The 18,831-nt window shown below is 37.1% G+C and overlaps 2 long non-coding RNA genes across 2 annotated transcripts in view; one reads left to right on the forward strand and one right to left on the reverse strand.

Moving 5' to 3' along the window:
• Nucleotides 1-2,236, forward strand: part of LOC129350800 (uncharacterized) — a 3,230-nt gene extending 994 nt beyond the window's left edge. The window contains exon 2 of the long non-coding RNA XR_008604320.1: nt 1,734-2,236. This is a non-coding gene — a long non-coding RNA (uncharacterized LOC129350800). The remainder of the gene's footprint in view (nt 1-1,733) is intronic.
• Nucleotides 2,237-9,708: 7,472 nt separating this feature from the next.
• LOC129350770 (uncharacterized) lies at nt 9,709-14,013 on the reverse strand. Its single transcript, XR_008604278.1, has 3 exons — nt 13,716-14,013; nt 9,929-11,760; nt 9,709-9,865 (listed from the first exon to the last, which is right to left on the reverse strand). It is a non-coding gene; the product is annotated as an uncharacterized LOC129350770 (long non-coding RNA).
• Nucleotides 14,014-18,831: the final 4,818 nt, after the last annotated feature.

Below are 18,831 nucleotides of genomic sequence, written 5' to 3' on the forward strand. Positions count from 1 at the left end.
GTGAAAAACACTCCAGAAAGGTTTTCTTTGAAAAAAAAAATCATCATGAATTTTGGCGCAAAAAAAACGCCTTACTATACTATGTCGAAAAAAAATGCCATTTTTCAAACATGTTGTAAAAACGTGCCATATGATGAAATAATGTAAAGGAGGCGTGAAAAACACTCCAGAAAGGTTTTCTTTGAAAAAAAAAATCATCATGAATTTTGGCGCAAAAAAAACGCCTTACTATACTATGTCGAAAAAAAATGCCATTTTTCAAACATGTTGTAAAAACGTGCCATATGATGAAATAATGTAAAGGAGGGCGTGAAAAACACTCCAGAAAGGTTTTCTTTGAAAAAAAAAATCATCATGAATTTTGGCGCAAAAAAAACGCCTTACTATACTATGTCGAAAAAAAATGCCATTTTTCAAACATGTTGTAAAAACGTGCCATATGATGAAATAATGTAAAGGAGGCTGTGAAAAACACTCCAGAAAGGTTTTCTTTGAAAAAAAAAATCATCATGAATTTTGGCGCAAAAAAAACGCCTTACTATACTATGTCGAAAAAAAATGCCATTTTTCAAACATGTTGTAAAAACGTGCCATATGATGAAATAATGTAAAGGAGGCGTGAAAAACACTCCAGAAAGGTTTTCTTTGAAAAAAAAAATCATCATGAATTTTGGCGCAAAAAAAACGCCTTACTATACTATGTCGAAAAAAAATGCCATTTTTCAAACATGTTGTAAAAACGTGCCATATGATGAAATAATGTAAAGGAGGGCGTGAAAAACACTCCAGAAAGGTTTTCTTTGAAAAAAAAAATCATCATGAATTTTGGCGCAAAAAAAACGCCTTACTATACTATGTCGAAAAAAAATGCCATTTTTCAAACATGTTGTAAAAACGTGCCATATGATGAAATAATGTAAAGGAGGCTGTGAAAAACACTCCAGAAAGGTTTTCTTTGAAAAAAAAAATCATCATGAATTTTGGCGCAAAAAAAACGCCTTACTATACTATGTCGAAAAAAAAATGCCATTTTTCAAACATGTTGTAAAAACGTGCCATATGATGAAATTAATGGTAAAGGCAGGCTGTGAAAAACACGTCCAGAAAGTTTTCTTTGAAAAAAAAATCATCATGAATTTCGGCGCGAAAAAAAACGCCTTACTATAGCATGGTCCGAAAAAAAATTGCATTTTTCAAACATGTTGTAAAAACGTGCCATATGATGAAATAATGTAAAGGAGGGCGTGAAAAAACACTCCGCAAGGATTTCTTTTAAAAAAAAATATCATGAAGTTTGGCGCAGAAAATAACGCCTTACTAGACTATGTTGAAAAAAAATGCCATTTTTTCAAACATGTTGTAAAAACGTACCACAAAACGTTGTTTTGTCCCGGCTGTCTGAAGTAGGTGAGGAGCAACACCAAAACAGTCCAAACGCTGGTTTCCAGAGGGTTAGACGAGTATTTATTTGAAAGAGGAAGTTTACAACAACACAACATGTGAGGGGGTTAAAAGCAAATGGGTGTTAGTAAAATAAAAATAAATAAACAGAACTAAAAGTGAACTTCATGTTGACATTGATGGGCATTCCAACCAGGAACAAAGTAAAAGATAATCAATACGAAAAAAAACCTCTTCCTGTTCACCTCTTCAAGCCCAAAAACACACCGCAGTAGCACCCTAAACTAAAACTACCAATGGGTTTCCTGTTTTCCTTTCTGAACAAGTCAAAGGTCCCTCTCTATCTCCCTACACATCCACCAACCACTGGAACACATCTCCAAAGTTCTGCTGGGCCAGCTCAGCTTCCCCTCAGAAGAAGTGCCGCCACCTGCCAGATGAAGGAGCCTTTTGAGAGGCAGCTGGCATCGTGATTGGACTGTACTTTGGTCTGTTCCAATCCAGCTTCAGCTCCAGAGACGGCAGGCGGGACGAGTCAACGGAGGCCGGGTGGACGAAGGCATGCAGCTGAGTACAATCCAGAAAACAACAGAGGAGGAGTGCAGCAGCCCAGAGCCAGAACAACAGAGTAGCATCGTATGTCTCTTAGAAAACATCATAGTATAGCCTTTGGTATGAAAAAACGCCATCATATACATCGTATATTGTACAAATAACAAGTCAAAGGAAAGAGACATACATTGTAGAATTGTAGTAATTGTGGGCTGACTGATTTACTGATTATCAGTATTTTATTTTTTACTGATTTACGGTAATAAATACATTTAAAAATGGCGCTACTTTGGCTCTGAACCTTTATCTACCTGTGGTCGCTCTGTCTTCTGGAGTGATTTGATTGGTTATACGTCAAGAATAAAACTCCTTTAACTTAACATCTGTAAACAAAACAAAAACGTATCAACAAAGTTTCCTGTTAGAGTTTGTGTTCTTCTAAGTTTAACTCCAAGATTTTAAATACTTTCATTTACTGCAAATGAATATCGACTCCAAATGTCTCACTAATAATCATTATCAGCCTTAAAAACCCACAAAACACCCCTCTATACTCGACCACACTTAGTACAGTCCGGTTCCCCCTTCTATAAATCTGCTTGGAATCTTCCACTTCCTGTTTGTCAAAGTGGCCTTCTACCTGGACAGGTTTTGTTGGAGCTCATGCAACAAACATTTTGGGTAACTGCACTTTAATATGGATGGATGACACTGAATTAGAGTCTGTTTTAATGAGACTGAGTTAAGATGTGTAGCTCTGTCATTAAATAGGAAATTATTTCTCAGAATTCACAGAGAAAAGTCTGAAATGTTTGCTAGGTTAGCGTCCCACATGTTCTTTGGCTCAGCTAAAGCTAACTCTCTCCAACTTCTGGATCTCTTGAGTTGCTTGTTGTTAAAATATCTTGCTAGAGGTGCTGAAGCTCAGAAAGTCTGAGATGTTTGTTCAAAATAAGCTCATTCTCAAGTCTTATCTGAACTGTCCTCTTTTGTTTGAACTTTCCCTAAACTTAGGAGTTAATGACAGAGCAGCACATCCAGACTCAGTCTCATTTATGTAGAGATTAAACTTCAGTGTCATTCATTGATGTTAAAGTGCAGTTTTTCAAATGTTTGTTGCACATGCTCCCTGACCAAACCAGTCCAGGTGGAAGACGATGTGAAGAGAAAGCTCCAGAGGATGAATATCACACATTTACGTTGGAAATAAATGTCCTTTAATTAGACATTGTCATGCAAAAGTTGGATTTCCCTTTAATGATGTTCAAATCTTTGTTGAGTGTTTTGTTGATGTTGGTTTCTAAATGTTTTTTGACACTCGGCCCCCAAAGATTAAAACCTTCTACGGCTCACAAGCTGCAACAATTCACACATTATCAACTATCTTTCTGACTAAACTAAGATAAAAAGTGAAAAACTGCCTGATTCCTGCATCATGAATGTAAATCTTTTTGGTTTTTATGACAGTAAACTGAATATATTTGGGTTTGACATTTTATAAACCAAAACAAGAAATGAATTACTGGAGAAAACAATCAACAGATTAATGGACAAAGAAAATGTGTTTTCCAACATATATGGCTGAATTACTCCAACATTACAAGATACATACAATTTGAATTCAATTTTATTTATATAACGCCAATTACAGGTCAAATTGTCTCAAGACACTTTATTTTTATATTTTTTGTCATATTTAAAATATGACAAAGTAAGAAATTTAAACCTCTTGACTAATCCAATTTATTATTTGGTTTTTAAGAGACTAATCGACAACTAAAATAACTTTCTCCACTAAAACTAATAAACATGAGGTCAAATAGAAGGAAGAGTTTTAAATACTGCAGTCCCACGATGACAAGAATAAAGTTTGTCAACAAAAACTAAATCTGCTGGTGGATTCCATTAAAGTCCTAATAAATGATAATAAAGTGTGATACTAAAGGTTTGTGGTGCTAAAAATGTCAAAGTAAAGATATCAAGTTGAACATCTGGATGGAGGTTGATAAAAGTTGACCTCCCTTCATTTCTCTGGAGCCGACTCCATGGATTTTATGGATGGTGGTTAAAGACCTGCTCTTCTAGTCGTCTTCCTTCTAGTCGCTGTAAAAAGTCAGTCCATCCTGGCCGACTTCAACACCTCTTCATGACAACTTGTTCTGCCTCCGACCTGGTGGAAACTCCAGAAACTCGGGAAAACCCGTGGAGACTCGAAGAACTCGTGGAGACTCGAAGAACTCGTCGGGCGGGGGAAGGTGTGGTGGGTGGTGGGGGGAGGTGGGGGAGTAGAGGGGGGAGGCCGCCACCCACCTCCCCGCCTACTCTCCGCCCTGACTCCACCCAGACTCCGCCTTGGCTCCTGCCCATGTGGTCACTTCAGCAACTACGATGTCAAAGGGACGACGAATTTATTTCTTTTTATCTGATCTGTAGCTCAGTGAGTTAAGGATTTGCCTGTGGAGCTGCAGGTCGCTGGTTCAAGACCAGACCCTTCTTAAATTTTATCAAAATCCTGACAAAGACAAAGAAAGAAAATGCCACGTGGCGGGTCTTGAACCTGCGACCTTCCACTTGGTAGTCCTGTCTTCTTATCCCCTGAGCTATTCGCTCAGATACTAATTCTTCTTTTTTTTGCGCATTTATCATCTATTTTTTGTCGTTTTCGAGTTTTTTTTTAACTCGAGTCTCGACTCGACCGTTTTTCTCAGGAGGTTGGACTTCAGCCTTTGTGCTGGAGGGTGGAACCCTCAGTTCCAAGACTTTCCAAAGCCTCCACACCTCCCGAGTCCTCAGGACCTGAGCTTTCACACAGTCTGAGGGCTGAAATTTTCTAAGTCCCACAGTAGTTCTCTGTTAGATTTAACTTTCAGACAGCCCAAGGACTGATATCTTCTAAGTTCCTGAGTAGTTCTCTGTTAGTTTGAACCTTTCCACAGTCTGAGGACTGAAATCTTAAAAGTTCTTGAGTAGTTCTCTGTTAGTTTGAACCTTCAGACAGTCTGAGGACTGAAATTTTAAAAGTTTCTCAGTACTTCTCTGTTAGTTTGAACTTTCTGGTTAACAGAAGCCTTAAAACTTGTGACCATGAGTCTTGATTTCACATTTAGACCATCCATCTGAGTTCTTCTCAGACCTTCACCTGTGGGTTTTTTAGAAATCCTCAACAAACTTTGATTCTCTTCACTGAACAGTAAAGTTTGTGGAGATCAGAAGGTAACATTAGTTTGATAAATGCCTTCAACTACTAGTAGACTTTATCTGGAAAGCAGTTTTCTGAAATGAGTTCTTAGTAAATCTGTCCACAATCAAACCAAGAACATAGAAAGAGGAAATGTTTGAAGAAACAACTTGATGTTTTCATTTCAGACTAGAAAACGCTTTAAGATCTTTATGTTTTTGCTCTTTTTGATCGTTTTATTGTCTCTTCTGTTTAATTTGATTTTCTAAAGTCTAACTGGTGTCTTTTCAAATGTTTTGTCTTTAGTTTGATTCTTCTTGAATGTTTAGTTTTGCTCTTTTCTCACCTTTTATTCTTTTCTAATGTCTGATTTGATTTCCAAATGTTTTGTCTTTTTAATGTTTAATTGTTTTTTTCAAATGTTTTATCGGCTTGTTTGAGTTTCTTTTTCTTTCCCAATATTTAATATTTCGATTAAATCTTTAAGGTTTTTCTTTTTAAATGTTTTACCACCTTTTAATGTATAATTTTCTGTGTAATTCCTATTTGAAGTTTTATTGTCTTTAAGATGTAATTTTCTCATTAAACATTTAATTTTTTAATTAAATGTTTTGCCTTTTTAAAGGTTTAATAATCTAATTAAATGTTTTGCATTTTTTTAAATCTTTGATATTCTTCTTGTTTAATTGTATTTTTTGAATGTTTAATTATGGAAAATATTTTATCTGTAATTTTTAATATTTGTATTTCAAAAATTTTGTTTAATTTCATAATGACATGTATTGTATCTTGTTGAATTATCTCATTCAATATTTTGTCTGTTTAATATAATTTAATTGTATTTAATGTTTAACTCTATTAAACAGAAAATATTGAATGAGATAATTCAACAAGATACAATACATGTCATTATGAAATTAAACAAAATTTTTAAAATACAAATATTCAAAATTACAGATAAAATATTTTCCATAATTAAACATTTAAAAAATACAATTAAACAAGAATATTAAACATTTTAAAAAATGCAAAACATTTAATTAGATTATTAAACCTTTAAAAAGACAAAACATTTAATTAAAAAATTAAATGTTTAATGAGAAAATTACATTTTAAATTTCTTAAATCTTTTTAATAATAAAACTTCTTAAAAGTTTTATTGTATTAATTTTTTTCCTTTGATTTAATTGCTTTTTGTTATGTAGTTTATTTCTTTAATCTTCTTTTTCTGTCAAGATTTTAACCCCAACCTTAAAAATGAAATAAACCCTTAAATCACAATGAAAATACTTCTGTTGTCACAATCATGAGTTAGTCAATTATTCAGTTTATCAATTCAACTTTATTTGTTTAGCACCTTTTACACAGATGACAAAACTAAACAAGCAAAGAGAAAAAAACTATGCTAAAACTATGATTAAAACTCAAACATTTAAAAAAAAAAAAAAGATTTAACATGGTAATAAAATATGTTGTGTCCAGGGGATGGAGGGAGTTTATTGAAGTCTTCTTGGGCTCACATGGTAAATCATTTAAAATATAAACTTGATATTCAGTCTAAGGAAACTGCAGAGCGACAGAAGAACCAACAATATCTCCTGTTTTCTCCTTTAATGAGTCGACTCTTCTTGTGCTTTCAGACCAAAGAACTACAGACTCTTCACAACCTGCTCAAACTCTTGGTACAGGACCTCACCACACGGGTCAAGAAGGTTTCCATCTCATTTCTACTCTGAAGCTCACCTTCTCCTGCTCAAACTGCTGACAAATGTTTCTGCTGCTCTAAAGTCTGGTCTCCAGAACTTCCTAAAAACTCTCAAAGTCTCTTCTGCTGCAGGTTGCTTTGTAGAACTGTTCCAGAAAACCTCACTAAACCACATGGAGGGGCCTCAAGATAGTCGTCCAAATGAAACCGTACAAAAACCAAACTAGCACAACCCAAACGCTAAAGTCTCCTGCAGCCTACCAGAGAACCTCTGAGAACAGAGAATCAGGACAGGAACTCTTACCTTCTGGACAACCAACGCTGGTTCACAAACAGGAATACAGAATGTGTCTGACCAAAAACCTCTAAAGACTCACTACAGCCAAGATAAAGACACAACTCAGCTGCACCAAATCCACTAATCACTGCACACATTAGCACCATGTGCTAACTGTGGCTAAAGAACCACATTTACCAAGACAACTATCCAGTACAAAGCCCTAAAACACACCAAGAAACACATTAAAGACAATTTTACTGCTGGAAGCTGCAAGCCAACGCCTAAAGAACAAACTAAAGCAACGGAGCCAAACCCAGTTCAGTGGTGAAGAGAAGCAGAGGAAATGTTTGTCTGCAGCTAAATAAAGCAGGAAGACACTGAGCTGCTCAGGTGTTCCTGATAACACCAAGCAGCCACCTGGACAGCCAATAGGAACACAGCTTACTGGAAGTCCAGAGGGCGGGGTTAGTCAAGGAAATTTAGTTTAAAGTTGAAGCAGAAAGTTAACAAGAAAGTTGAAAACCACCTTCTGATACCTGAAATCTCTGAGTTTTCACACAAAGAACACCTGAACATGTCAAACTGGTTCCATAGTAGAACCATCATTGTAAAAACGTCATAGTATGGTGTGTTGCTCAAAAAACATTACGACCCGGCTGTCTAGGGTCGCCGAGGAGCAACACAAAAACAGGACAAACGCTGGTTTCCAGGGGGTTAGGCGGCTATTTATTTGAAAGAGTAAGTTTACAACAACACAACATGTGAGCAGAAAAATCACAAAGTCTGTCTTTAGTTCAGCTGAAAATATTAGTTTTTGTCTTTTTTATTGACCAAACTTTTCAGGAAGTAGATGAAGAATAATTAAAGCTCTCATGTAGAAGTCCAACTTATTTTGGATCCTTGTGGAGAGTTTAATCTTAGAGTTTGTAAAGCTGTTGAGTTTTTAGAGTCACATGGATTGTTTTGACATTTAATAACCGAGTCCTGAAATAAAATTACAGTTGTGGATTTCTGTCATTTAGTCTGGACTAAACAAATAACAGCAGCATAAATCTCAAACGTCATTATGAGGAGTCTGGATTGAGGTTTCTCACTTGATAATGATCAAAACATGAAATTTAGGTTGGTTTAAAGGAATATTCCACCTTAAATCTTTGAATGTTGACCTAAAAGGTTGGTTTCAGGAAGTATTCCACCTACAAGGTCCTCAAACATCCACCTTAAAGGAACATTCCACCAAAAATCCTTGGACATGCACCTAAAATGTTGGTTTAACCGAGTATTCCATCCAAAATCCTCAAAGAGACCTGAGGGGCTGGTTAAAAGGAATATTCCACCTAAAACCCCAAATATAGACCTGAAAGGGTGGTTTAGAAAAAAATCCTTCAATGTAGACCAAAAAAGTTAGTATGGAGGAATATTCCACCTGAAATGTAGACCTGAGAAGTTGGTTCGGAAGAATATACCATCCTAAACATCCTTAAATGTAGACTAAAAGACGGTTTGGAAGAAAATTCCACCTAAAATCCTCCAATGTAGACCTAAAAGGTGAGTTTAATGGTATATTCCACCTAAAATTCACTACTGCAGACCTTGGAGGTTGGTCTGATGGTATATTCCACCCAACATCCTTGAACATAAACTTAAAAAGTTCGTTCAAAGGAATATTCCACCTAAAATCCTTCAATGTAGACCAAAAAATCTTGGTGTAAAGGAGTATTCCACATTAAATGTAGACCTAAAGGATGGTTTGGAGTAATATTCTACTCTAAAATCTTCCAATGTAGACCTAAAAGGTTGATCTGATGGTATATTCTACTCAACATCCTGGAACATTTACCTAAAAGGTTGGTTTAATGGTATATTCCCAGAAGAACCCTTGAACATCAGGCTTAATGGTATATTCCACCCAAAATACTTGTACATATACCAAGAAGTCAGTGTAAAGGAAATGTAGACCTAAAAGGATTGTTTAAAGGAATATTTAAACTATTATTTTCATTATTTAATAATCTGTTATCAGTCAGAACCCTGGCAAACTTATTTTCATCAGTTTTTTAGTGGAAGTCACAAATAAAGGAGCTCGTTTTTTCCCGGCGTTAGTGAGTCAAAAGCTGCTGTTTCAACACAGACATGTTCACATCCATCCACAAACCTCTCAGCACTCAAACACCCACAGACAGGAGGCTGGCTGGACCGAGGCTCGGCGGCGTCCTCAGACCCACGAGTCGGGGATTCGCTGAACTTGTTGGTCCAGTTTGAAGGCCTCCATGTGGTCCAGTAGAAGTCCACGTAGTCAGTGTTGGCTTTGAACAGCAGCGACTGGCCGGCATCAGGTGGACCGCCTCGTCCTCGTAGGACTCCTCCTGTAGCCTTGAGGGAACCACAGGAACATTCAGTAGCTGTTGGAGTTCTTCCTGTCAGGATCGTGGTAGAACGGCTCTGAAGAATCTTGCACTTGTCTTATCTGGAACAATCTAACAGCCTAAACTGTTAACAGCAGTGTAAAGAAGCAAACACACAGGCATAGATTAGGACTCAAACTGGATTTATTTTAGAAAAGAAATCAACTTAGAGGCATTTGTTCACATATGTGGCTGAATAGGAGGCCGTCCAATCAGATTTGAGGTCTTCACTCTGGAGGTTGGTTGTTCGGTGAGACTCTTGGACCTCCATCAGCTGACGTGGATGTTTGATGGTCTTCTTCTCTAGTGCCAGATGATTCATCCATGAATTCAGCAGCTACAGACTGAAATGAAGCTCATGCTGCCGTTATTGAATTCCTGTTCCAGATCAAATGTTCAGAGCTCACCTTGAATGCAGCCGTCTGCTGTCTGATAGTTTTTCTCATTGTAGTCTTCAATAAAGTCTTTTTCCTCATGTCAGGATGTGGTGAGACTCTTTCTCAGTCTCTGCAGACGTCCCTCATTGTGCATCTCCAGAGAAGAAACAGAAAAACTGATCACTGCTTCAGCATCACAAACGCTCTCCAGCATTGAGAGTGTTTTAGGAATTCATTCACTGTGTTGTGAACTTTGAAGGAGCAGAAACTTTACAGCTGCCAAAGATATGCGCTCCAATTCTGGATGTTTTAGGAAATCAAGTTAATCAAATGAACACTTGATTATTGCTGATAACGCTCATTAAATTACTGAAGAAATCTAACATAAAAACCTGTAAACTCTTAGGCAGCTTTTGTTAAAGTTTGTCTATAATTCTATCATCATGTTCTGGAACCAGGACTCTGCAGAAGTTCCTTCAATCAGATACTTGTGTGTTTCTATTTAAGGCCTCAGGTTTGAACGTACAGCAGAGGATTAGAAAGGAGTGATTTTAATATTTAAATCAGTCCAGTAAATGTTTGGAGTAAAAACGATTAAAATTTTGATTTAGATAGATTTGTGTCAAATAATATTGTAGAGTCTCACTTAAATATATCCAAATGAGTTCAGTGTATTTACATTTTATAGAATATTTGATTTCTTAATCTCAATACTGTAGGGTCTGACCCTAAATATTATAATAATGATGTCAATTTAAATAATATTTTAGTGCAGAGTCATAAACTTTAATCAGCTAAACTTACATAATAAATATCACTGTACAATCTTAACCTGAACATTCATATTATTGAGGTAAATTTACATAAATCATGATATTCTAGGGTCTTAACTGGAATATTTCTAACATTAATCTTTTTGTATTGTGCTGATAAACAACAATAACCCGACTTTCAGATAATATTTGTTGTCTGTGATTGTGAGACTAAATTCCTCCACATTCTGGAACTGGACTGCATTTCCCAAAATGAAACATGGACAGAATTTAACACTCATGTATCCATGGCAACGCTAACATTTCTGCTTCTTACCAAAGTTCACAACACAAGTAAAGATTTTAATGTAAAACTTCAGGGATGACTGCTAACCATAAGTATTCTGATCAATATTTCATGATAAATATCAGGACAGATGTTACAACTCCAGCTGTTGCATTAGACTGCAGTTATTCACAGAGAAATTAAAACATCACATTCCTCATGAAAACTAGATGGGACTTTTATTAAATAAAGTGTTGGTGAATAAACAGTGTAAAAAGTGTAAAGCAGCTCCATTAAATCAGGAGATGTGAGACTTCCACAGCATGGATCACCATCTGCTGTGTTGATTCATAGCTGAATGTCAGAATGAACTGAGATAGAAAAGCTGCTTTGAGCTGCAACATTACAGTCTGACAATCCAACACCATCACAGTTTTCATCTGGTTGTTTTGCTCCAACATGCTGTGAAGTTCAGTTTTTACCTGAATCAATACAGAGATTCCATTTCCAACCAAGACTGGAATAAAAATTAGAATGTTATGAGGTTATTAATGCAACTAAATCCTTTCAGATGGAAGGATTTACTTCTAAGTTCTAATTCAAGTTTCAGTTGGAGCACATTGCATTCACAAAGAAAAACAGCGAAACCTTCATAGCAACATTTAATAAACCTAAAGCTTCCCTGTTGGCACATTGGTGGAGTTTGTTACTGAGCATCTGAACCTTAAATCCAGTGAGACGACCATCTTCAGTCGAGGCCAGTCAGAGAACTTCAAGACCTTCCATCAGCTGGACCAGATGTGGCATCATCTCCCTCTGAACATCTGGATGACAGGAGAAAAGACAGAAATCAAACACAGATCACAGAAATACAATTTATTCACTTTCATCATTTTATAAAAGTAGCATGAACTTTATTAAAACTTGACAACATCAGTAATGGAAGTAAATGTTTTTATCTCGTGTTGAAGCTAAATTTAAAGTCAATTTTAATGACAGTTTATCCTGAGAGGAGTGAGAATGGAGCTTTTCTTTCCTTTTTACAATATTCCCTCAAAATATTCTGTTTATTATTGGCTTTAGAAGCATTTTTCTTTACTTATTTATTTTTAGATACCTCAGACTGATACACTTTGCTGGTTTGCAGATAATTTCATGTACAATGACAATAAAGATCTTCTATTATAACATATTTTGCTAAAACAAGAACTGCAAACCTTCTCAACCATCTCTCAGGCTGCAAAATTCCAACTGCGACCAAGAATTATCTGATGTAGTTATTATTATAATCTTTAATGAACCAGTCCTGGAATTAATAAAAATCTGTATATGGATATGATTTTCTCTGATGGGACCACTATGGAAGCCTTAGTAACAATTAACTATCCTTTGAAGGGAAAGATTAGGTCTTCTTCAGGTGGATGAAAAAAAATGCTTTCACTTAAAAAAAAAAAAAAAAAATGCGTACAATAAAGTAAATCTCTTCTGCACTGCACACATACTACACTTTTGTATAACTCTGGATGTCAGAGTAAAGGCAGACAGATCCACCTGATCAGCCACAACATTCTGACCACTGACAGCTGAAGAGAACAACATCCATCATCTTGTTCTAATGCAACGTTCTGCTGGGAAACCTTGACATTCATGTGGATGTTTGACATGTACCACCACCTAAACACTGCAGGACAAACAACCCCCTAGTCTCCATGGCAACAGCAGTCCTTGATGCCAGCTGCCTCCCTCAGCAGGACAAACTAAAACTGCTCAGGAGTGGTCCAGAGGAACACGACAGAGCTAAGCTGTTCACCTGGGTTCCACACTCCCCACATCCAGATCTGATTGAGCATCTGTGGGATGGTCCAGGATCAGCCTGGTCTAGGTAGGACCCACCCTGCAACCCACAGGACCCACAGAATCCACAGGACATCCCCAGAGGTTCTGATGAACCACTGGGTCAGAGGAGTTTTAGCAGCATAAAGGGACCAACACAGTATTAGTCAGGTGGTCAGAATGTTATACTGTTATATTGTCATGCTGATTATATGATCAGTAAATGTTACCATCAATTATAACGTCCACATTGATCAGGAAAAAAACAACAACTATCAGTTCATTCAGAAACTGTGGGGTTAAACCTAAAAACACAGACCTCAACAGCAGTTTGTTTCAAAGCACAACACCAGCCGGTTTTCACTAAAGAAGCTTCCAGAGCAACAATTAAATGACAGTTTTGTTCTCATTAAGTTCAGAGTCAGCCAAAATAATGTACACACACATCAGGAAAAGAAAAACTTTTATAAATATTTCATTTGTATAAGTACTTATATATATATATATATATATATATATATATATATAGATAGATAGATAGATAGATAGATAGATAGATAGATAGATAGATAGATAGATAGATAGATAGATAGATAGATAGATACCTCTTTCTAAGTTTGATCAAATCACGATAACTCTGTGTCCTGTTGTACGATGTTTTCCCAACAGATGGCGCTACCCTCATGAATGGAGCATCAACAAGTGACGTCTACAACACAACAGAAATGTCTGGAAGCCAGTGGCCTCCACTTTGAGCACCTCTTGTAATTGTAGAGGCCAAAGATAACTTTTATTAATCTCATGATGTCTGAATAAATTTGGTATTGAAATATTTATGCAAGTTTTTCTTTTCCTGATGTGTGTAAACATTATTTTGGCTGACTCTGTATAATGGGTTTCTGACAGGTCACCAGGCAACATCTTTTTATAATAATGACAAACATACCTGCATTCTACAGGAGTGATTTTCCTCATGTGCAGGTAAAGATGTGTGAGGAGCTTAGAGATGACAGGAGCAGGAGTCATCCTCACTAATTCAGCTTCCACCTAGAAACAGAAAGACCACAAACAAACACACTGATATACTCTCAAACGTTCAACCTCACAGCCTCAAAATATCTGTTTAGGAAGTGTTGTGTTTCTAAATTCTGCTGAAAGCATTGACAGACATTCTCTTACAAGGTTGTGTAAAAAGCAGCCTGTCCTCTGAGCTACTGAGAAATCTTCCTGAACAAAGTTTCTACGTGTAAATCAGCTCAACAAAAACTAAAGCCTCAGTCAGAGATAACAGGTATCGCCAGTTATAAAGAACTTTCTTTGTTAACTCAGACTTTCTGCTTCAACCTCACATAAAAAGGGGAGTTTAACTCATCAAGTGACTGAAAATGAACGGCTTGTGCAGTTCTAGATCCAAAAGTAGGATGTTTCAACTCATGTTTTACTACAAATACATACAGTAATAAATAAATACAATGGCTGGTTGTTAGTTTATTCACTATTAATGTCATTTTATATACCGGATTGAACTTGAGCAGTGGAAGAGAGAAGAAATTTAATGAAATTATGGAGATTCAGAGAGGTAATGTTGCGCAATGTTAAGCGCGGTTTAATTCAAACCAGCTGAATGTTAAACTTCAGTGCAGTTCAATGGGTTTCACTTAAACTTAAAGTAAAATAACTTTTTTAAAAGCTAAAATACACGGCAGAGAAATACAGGTTGAGAAGGTTATTCTAATAATGACGGACAGCTGCGACAGCAACTAACACAGGTGTTCAGCGGTAAGTTAGCCACCTGTGTTAATTAGCCCGCTAGCTAACTTAGCCGCTTAGCCAGCTAACGCGTCCGGACCAACTGCTCAAACACGACAAAACACAACTCTTCACAAGGCGCTGACTTAACGTACAACAAAACAACGTTACTGATTAGAAGTATTTATCTTCTTACCGTGTTTTACTCCAAAAACAAGGTCGACAGCAGCCACAGGATGCTACCAGACGTGCAGACCATAGAAGACTAGATACGCTAGCGCCCTGTCTTCTATCTTTGGTCTGACCAATCGCTGCTCTCTGGCTCCGCCCTCTGAGAATCTTGTTGTCGTTTGGCTCCACATTTGCTGATGACCACTTCCGGTCTCAGAAAATGAAAAAACGGACCTTTTTTCGTTTCTGTCTCTTACTGATTTTACTTTCTTGTTATTCTAAATATAAAACGAAAATCAAAGTTTTTTTTTTTTTTAAATCGTATATCCCTTTTTGATCATGAAAAGGAAAAACGCCTTGTATTTCAATTTTAGTTTTTGTATTTTAAAACAAAAATCAAATAACCACTCGTTTTTTGTTTTTCAACACCCGTTTCAGAACGGAAAATCCAATTACCAGATCCGTACACGGACCCACCACACACACCTTTGACACACTTCCACACATTAGTTGAGGAGCCGCGAAAACCTGGTCGCGCCAAACTATTTTACTTCTGGCGCAAAGCTCTCCAGCAAACTACAGCGTCGGAGTCCAGGCACTCGTCTGGCCCGGATTCTGCCACCAGCGCGGATGAAGCCGATCTTATCGAAGGAATTGATCATTCCAGTTACATTTAAGTCTGTATTCATGAGAAGTTGTTTGAGTTGGAGAAAAGTAAAGAAAGTATAATATACATGGAACGCCGCCGAAAGCATTCCGCGCAAAATACGCATCATTTTTACAAGTCATGTGCTGCGCACAGCTAACGTACCACGTAACTTTTTCTGTGTGCAGCATTTACAATGTTTGGAAGGAGGAGGAGGAGGAAGAGGAGAGAATGGAGGTCTCCTGCTGTCCTGGTACCCAGCTAGAGGTAGAGGGACAGACCGCCTCCAGCCAGGAGACGCTGCAGCAGCCGCTCCACCAGCGAGCGCTCCGGGCCAGAGGCCTCCCTACAGCTGGCTGGAAAACTGAGAAGGAACCTGACAGCTTACCTTCTCTGCCACATTTCCTGCCGAAAAGGAGGCCAGGTGTCCAGCCACCTCTGTCAGAATATGTGGACAGCCCTTCTCCATCAGACCTGTCCAAGTACTTGGACCAGGAGACTATCAAAATACTGTTTCTGATTCAACTCAGTAAAAACGATTTTCTTTTATTTTCAAATGCACTTTTTATGGTCTGACCATGGTTTTGTACATAAAATATGTGTGTTCATAAGTATCTGGCACACTTAGAAATTTGATTGCACTATTGTAAATAATTTGTTTTAATGTTGATGTTGTCTCTGCAAATTTTGCAGTTTTGTTTATTTTCGTTTTTTTTACAGGTTACAAAATTGACCATATCTCAAAAAGCAAATTATGTACAGACTCCAAATAAATTTCCTGTGGTTCCAAAGGATATTGTGCAACTTTTTTACATTTACAAATTTGAGGGATACAGCTATGCAATTTCTGTATTTTGAAATATATGTGAAAAAAACAAAAATGTTTTTCATTTTTTTAAGGTTTATTGCACTTTTAAGCAATTTTTTGTAGTAGTTAAGACATAAGTCAATACATATTGTTGAAATTTGGGATATCAGGGTTATTTTGATGTAAAGCATATGAAAATACTCCAAAAAATGGCACTACAGCATGTAAAAATGTAAAAATATGTCCTGGCGGACTTGCACAATGGTGGGTCTTAAAGGGTTAAATGTCAAAGATTCTCAATCACATTTTCTGGGTTCCAAGTGGGACACTGGTCTATACAGTTTTCTTAAGTGCAGAAGCAATGCAGTCATGCTTCCTATAAGTATTAAAAGTTCAACTGTGAGCAGCCTTGTAGCCAAGTATCTAGGACATACCACTGGGTTTGAGTCCTGTCAGCTGTATTAGTTGATGCATGTCACTCCCCTCCTCTCTTCCCCCACATGTCCTTTCTGTCCCCACTGTTTCTATCAAGGCCTAAAAATTCTTTTTAAAAAGTTCACCTATGTTTTACACACTGAATACACTAGAGCATTTTAATATAAGGGTATAGCATCCATCTAATTTAGTTGTGCTTTGCTACAAGGACAAGTGTATAGCATGAACCAATGTCACATACACATAATTTATAGCTTAAGCTAGTTTGTAAACCCTTTGAAATACTTCAAAATTCAAGTCCATTGTTGAATGCAGTTGTGTAATATTGCAGTATTGCAGCACAAAATAGGTTTTATTAAAGTATCAGATTTTTCTGAAAGTATAGTCACATTTTGCCCACACCTTAGATGGACAAAATATAGTAAGTTCACTTTTCATTTTGATTCCTAGTGGGAAACAATATAGCATTATTAATATGCAACATCTGATATAACTGGCCAATTTATAATCTAAATTGAAAATCTTTCCCCTTCTGCAATTTATAATTTAATTGTCAGTCCACTACAGTCAAACACAGAGGAACAGTTACTCTTTAAAGTTCATCTGTACCCACAGGCACGTGTCAAAGAAATGGTATTGACTGTTGAATGACAATTAGTGTTGAAAAAAATCTATGGATTAATTAAGAGTGAAAATGATCCTCCGAGAAATCCATATTATATTCTGCGGATAGGGGCAACTCCACTGTGGCTTTGCAAACACAACAATATTGCAAGGAAAAAGGCAGTTATTCAGTGTATACATCACAGTCTGATGAGGTTATGTGGTTGATCAGGTGACACCGGTTGCTATGAAACACCGAGATCAAGCGCAAGCTGTTCTGTGGAGTTGAATTAATTATTTATACAGTTACCAAACTGAACACGACAACAAAAAGAGCTGTTCACTTCCCTCTGACGAGACAGAATCAACCTGTTAATAACTATGTCCTCATTACTGGATCATGGTTTGATCAGGACTGCAGCGGTGGAGCAGGTGGTTGCACCTATCGCGAGTCATTTATGCCACTTGGTGCTGCTGTGTGACAGTGCAGAGGACCCTGAACAGTTCAGCCAGCTGGAGGAGGCGGCTCAGGCTGTGGCTAAAGCTACTGAGAACCTGGCAGCAGCAGCCTCAAGGTATGTGGAAAGAAATTTAATACGCAAAACTCAGATGCAACAGTCTAAAAAAAATCACTTTCCCACTTCTGAACTCATTTAATTTATATAGGAGACTGACATGTGTATAGTCTGTATTATGAGATGAACACCAGACTCTTTACTTGTAGACATATCAGTGAAACAGAGGATGAAGTCTTGCATATGGAGATGTCGTCCCTGCTAGAGTCGGTCACTGTGTCTGGACAGCATGTGCTGCTGGCTGCTCAGAAACTCAGCATCCAGCCCAGTTTGCCTGAACACAGAGAGGAACTCATCACTGCTACACAAAACGTCTTCCTGGGAGTAGTCAAAGTAAAGTATGATTTTTCTTCTGATTAAAAAGGGATCTTCAAATGCATTATAATAAACCACATGCTCTGAAATAATACCTTTTCAAACTAAAGAATGGAAAAGAGAATGGCAGCTGATTAAAAGCACTAAAAGGTTCCAGCACATTCATTTTGAACTACAAATGATTTTTACTGTCTCAGAGATTTACTTAAATTAGGACTGTACTAAAAACAACAAGACTCCCACACTGACTGCTTTTCATTTCACATGTGAAATATTTCAGCTATTCATCCTTGATCTGTGGCCTAAACTTCCAGTGTTGTTATAAATAACAATTTAACCAGCTGTTAATTTGCTAGAACAGCGAACTCTTTCCTAATGTTAGCTACTGACTGATCTAATCTGTAATGTCATGCTAGTGTATATACTTGCTACTTTATTTCATTGTCATAATCTTTCCAAACTTTACATCTAAGCTGGGGATTGTGCTGGTCCAAACTAGATTTCATGATGATCCACCCAACAGCTGTAAACATATTTCACTAAAATACAAACATTTTCATCCTCATGTGGCACAAGAGGAAAAGTCTGGCGGCCGCTAATGTCAGCATACATGGGTATGATGAATGATCATATCAGAACCAAACCAAATCAGGACCAAAGTGACTGACAGATTACCTTTTTCATGTACTGGTATGCCTAAAAAAGCTCAGAACACTGCAGCAGTAACATCATGACTTTATCTGTCTTCTCTTAGGTTCTG

Source organism: Amphiprion ocellaris, chromosome 16 (assembly GCF_022539595.1).
Source record: "Amphiprion ocellaris isolate individual 3 ecotype Okinawa chromosome 16, ASM2253959v1, whole genome shotgun sequence".
Classification (NCBI taxonomy): domain Eukaryota; kingdom Metazoa; phylum Chordata; class Actinopteri; family Pomacentridae; genus Amphiprion; species Amphiprion ocellaris.